General features: G+C 41.4%; 1 pseudogene; it reads right to left on the reverse strand.

The window, feature by feature from the left end:
• Nucleotides 1–3,602: 3,602 nt before the first annotated feature.
• LOC121952177 lies at nt 3,603–4,388 on the reverse strand (annotated as a pseudogene).
• Nucleotides 4,389–4,710: the final 322 nt, after the last annotated feature.

Raw genomic sequence — 4,710 nt, forward strand, 5'->3', positions numbered from 1 at the left:
ACTTGTCTAGATCCCACAATTCACAGGAAACTGAAGAGTGTGAAGGTGTGCAATCTTTCAGATGTAAAATTTTGACTCGTTTTATCCTAGTACAAAAGACTATTTTCACCATATTAATTCCCATTTGAAAAGACATGAAACCATAGAATGTGCTTATAGTGGATGTGATTTCAAGACTAACATATGTGGAACTTATGCAACGCACAAAAGTAGAAAACACAAGTCCCATTCATGGAAAGACTTAAAGATTGATGTGATCGCAAAGCATCCCGTTGCTACTGAGAATGAAATTGACTTTCTTGTGTTGGAATCTGATGGTCATGTTGATACCACCTTAGAGTTGGATTGTGGAAGGGATACTTCAGGTGAAATAGAGAAAAATATTGGTTCTCTCTTGTTAAAATTGGAAAGCATCTATAATGTCTCTGGCAAGTGTGTTGATGACTTGGTGGAACAGCTTCAATTTATCTGCACGGCATCCACTCAGCATTTTCCAAAGTTAGTGAGTGATATTTTTGCAAAAAATAACTGTGCTGTTGATGAAGCTATTGTTAGTGAACTGGTAGACAATCTCTCTAATCCGTTTTCTGCAGCCTTGGGCCCTGACGGCCCCTTTTCTTCTACATTTAAGAGGGTAAAGTATTATAAGGAAAACTTCAGTGTAATTGAGCCAGTAGAGTACATTTTGGATCCAGAGGAGAAAAGTAGCTTTCAATATGTGCCTGTTCTTCTATCCTTACAGCAACTGTTGAAAAATGAAGACATTGTGAAAAGGTTATTGACTAAACATTCAGACTACTCACAGTTGGCATCCTTCCGTGATGGTAAATATTTCAAGCAAAATGAATTTCATGCTAATGAGGAGTTCAGTATTTCACTTATACTATATGTAGATGATTTTGAAATCTGTAATCCTCTCGGAACTTCGCGCAAAAAACATAAAGTAACAGCAGTGTACTGGGTACTAGCCGATGCACCACCTGAACTGAGATCACAGTTAACATCAATTTATTTAGCTCTACTTTGTAAAGCAAATGATATAAAAAAATTTGGCTATGAAACTGTTCTTTTGTTCGCTTTTGAAGGATCTCACTACATTGGAGAGGGAAGGAGTTTTTTTGCCTCAGGTTGGCAAGAATATCAGAGGTACTGTTTTTTGCGTTTCAGCAGACAACCTTGGAGCGCATTCTTTACTTGTAGAAAACTTTTGTGGACATTGTTTCTGTAGGTTTTGTATTGGGGGACCGTTCTGACTATCAGCAAAAGGAAGTGCATTCAGGAGCTTTTCCACCAAGAACAAAAGAGAACTATGAGTTACATGTTCAGTCTGTAAAGAGAAATCCTGCTTTGGTACACTGTTGTGGTGTGAAGAAAGGTTGTCCCATAACTGAGAAATTAAGTTATTTCCATTTTGTAACTGGGTACACACCAGACCTTCTACATGACCTTTTTGAAGGCATAATTCCTTTGGAACTAGCACTGTGTCTTAACGTGTTCATCCACAAGAAGTATTTCACCTTGACAGAACTTAACAAGTCCATCACTCAATTTCCATACAAATTTACAGATAAAACGGATTGCCCCCAACCTATCCCAGCAAATTTTGCTTCTCGTAAAAGTATTGGTGGGAACGCCAGTGAAAACTGGACATTGTTATATTGTCATTCATTATTGGTGCAACTATACCCCAGAATGATCCTGCATGGCACATTCTCATGATTTTAAAAGATATAACTGAGCTTGTAGTAGCCCCCATTCATACGGAGGAAAGTATTTGCTACTTGGACACACTGATATCATAACATCGTCACAGGCTGTTGGAAGTTTTCCCAGATCAAAAATTGATTCCAAAGCACCACTTTTTGGAGCATTACCCTGATTTGATAAGAGGGTTTGGTCCTTTGGTTAGCCTCTGGACTATGCGTTTCGAAGCAAAGCATTCTTTCTTTAAGCAAGCTGTTAGACACACAAACAACTTTAGAAATGTATTGATGTCACTTGCTTCAAAGCACCAAATGAGGATGGCTTACAGTTCACAAGAAAATGCTTTGAAACCTGCGGTATGTGTCACAAAAACATCCTCTCTTCCATTAGAAATACTTGATATGGAAATATAGCAGTCTTTTAAGGCAGTTTATCCAACACACACCTCTGTGAATCTGACCAATGTGGCCATACTCCATGGAACTAAATATGCTGCTGGGATGGTTTTGCCTCATGGGTCAACCGGTGGTTTAACTGATTTTGTTATGATTTCACAGATTGTTGTTGTAGATGACAGTGTCAGTTTCATTGTAAAAATGCTTAACAGCTGGTATGATGAACATTTTAGGGCATTTATGTTGGACCACTCTGGGAAAATGACCCTGGTACAGCATAGTGAACTTGGAGAAACATATCCCTTGACAGCGTATTTTGTGGGAGGAAAACACATGGTGACATTGAAACGTCACATTATTTACCACTGTTGGGTGATAAGTCTGACTCTTAAATGTCTAACACCTTCCTTCCTTCAGACTGATTTGATGGGGTTTTTTTTCCTGTTTTTGTCCAGATGGATTTGGTTGCCTTGAACGTTATTACAGAGCACCGGAGTGAAAAGCTTACACTGCCCTCAGGAATGCCTAGCACTGTAGAACAATTACATGAAACTGTAAAAGAGACATTTGAACTCACTGATGATTTTGCCCTGCATTACCTGGATGAGGACTTTAGTGATTTTTTCACTCTCCATACTACCAACCAGGTTAAGCACAAGGGAACACTCAAAGTTGTGATCATTCCATCAGTAGTTCTTACATTGACTACTGTGACTGAAAACGAGACAGATGTAATGAATGATAGTTCAACTTCTGCTAGTACTGACCTAACAGCAGATTACCAGACAGATGACACATCAGTGTCTTCACAAGACACTATCATCCTATCCTCCCGTGCAAGCTCTCATACGACATCATGGCCAAAGCAAATCAGCATTCCACTTTTCTCTGTGGCCACAGAGGCAATACTGAGGAATGCCAATGAAGACTTTCTCAAAGATGGTACTGTGCTGAACAGTATTCCGATCAGATGTGAAATCAGGGAAAAATTAGCTGACTACATGTACAGCTACACACCCTACCCCACAGGCCTTCAGATTGGTGAGGTGGCAGAGGCTTTAGTCAGAAAGCATCCATGCCTGACAGAGCTAGGCAGTCGTAACGGCTGGCTTGGGTGGATGTATACTCTTAAGTACAAGATGGGAAATTATAGGTCGAAGCTCCGGAACCTTGGATTTCCTGAGGTTACCTGCAACTCCCTCAAGAACAAGCGCCCGAATGACAGGTCTGCTGCAAAGAACATAAAGAAAGCACGGAAAGGAGAAGTGATATTTCTTCCACACTATCCTGCAGGTGACAGTAAGGAACAACAAGAGCTGAACCGAAACCAACTAATCGCCGAATCAAAGAAGAGAGACAGTACAGTCATCAAGGACTTGATGTGCAGAACTTTTGCACACAGGAGACATGATGTTGTCAACCTACAGATGAGCATCAGTGACATCAAGGACAGGTGGCCTACCTTGTTTAATGTCTCACAAGTGAGCAATTGGAATTCATTCATTAGTACATCGTCACTTCTCTGGAACGGGTGACTTTAAACTCCTCTGTTAGCCCACTGAAAGGAAGGTGCAGCTTGTTGGAATGGCCATATAGGGCAACGCTGCTCAAGGACCGGGGGAGCCCCAGCCATCTCCTGAAAAACTGGCTGATGGACTTCTCAAGAGCCTCTACCATTGTTATTGGTACTTCGTAGACTAACAGGGGCCAGAGTATTCTTGTTAGGACTCCATGCTGGTAGATCCAGGCTTTGAATTTTCCAGGGAGGCCAGATTTGTCAATCGCTATGAGCCAGGTGGACAGTTCGCTCTTGGTTTGCTGTATGGCATCTGAGTCCTTCAGGGAGCTGTCAAAGATCTTGCCCAGGCTCTTGACCGGTTTCTCGGTCGCTGATGGAATCTTGGTCTCTCCTAGGGCAAAGCGGAACCGATCGGACACTTCACCCTTTTCCAGGACCAGAGACCTGGACTTAGCAGGCTAGAAGCTCATCCTTGCCCTGGAGATGAGCCATTCAAGCCCCTGAAGGAGTCACCTGCATCCTGGAACAGACGTTGTTGTCATTGTTAAATCGTCCATAAAGGCTCTTATGGGGGGCTGCTGAGACCCAGATCATGACTTGGGCCCTCTGAATTCCACTTCAGCCGACTTGACAATCCAGTTCATGGCCAATGAGAAGAGGGTTACGGAGATGGTGCAGCCGGTAGTTATTCCCTTCTCAAGGCGATGCAAGGCAGATGTTACTAGGCCTGAAGAGACTCGTGCGCTGAAGTTGTTGTAATAGTCCATGCATACATTTTATGTCTAAAATATTAAACATTGATTATTTTAAACTTTACAGTTGACATCAGCTTCTTCCTATGACATACTTTTGCAGTTCAACTTGTAGCTTCTTCACTTTAAAGCAGTTCAGCTTTCATTTCTGCCAGTTTTTCAGATATTTCCCTCAATTTGTAATACATCTCTGCATATTTAGCTATGAATTTCTGCATTTTCAAACATGCTCTCAAACTGATTTTTAGCTATTAGCATCCACAGGCATGTTCTGCAGGAAATGCATTTTCTAGTTCTTATTTCACCTTCCGTACGTTTTTTTTTATCCGGTAACTAGTTC

This window comes from Plectropomus leopardus, chromosome 13, assembly GCF_008729295.1.
Source record: "Plectropomus leopardus isolate mb chromosome 13, YSFRI_Pleo_2.0, whole genome shotgun sequence".
In the NCBI taxonomy this organism is placed as follows: domain Eukaryota; kingdom Metazoa; phylum Chordata; class Actinopteri; order Perciformes; family Serranidae; genus Plectropomus; species Plectropomus leopardus.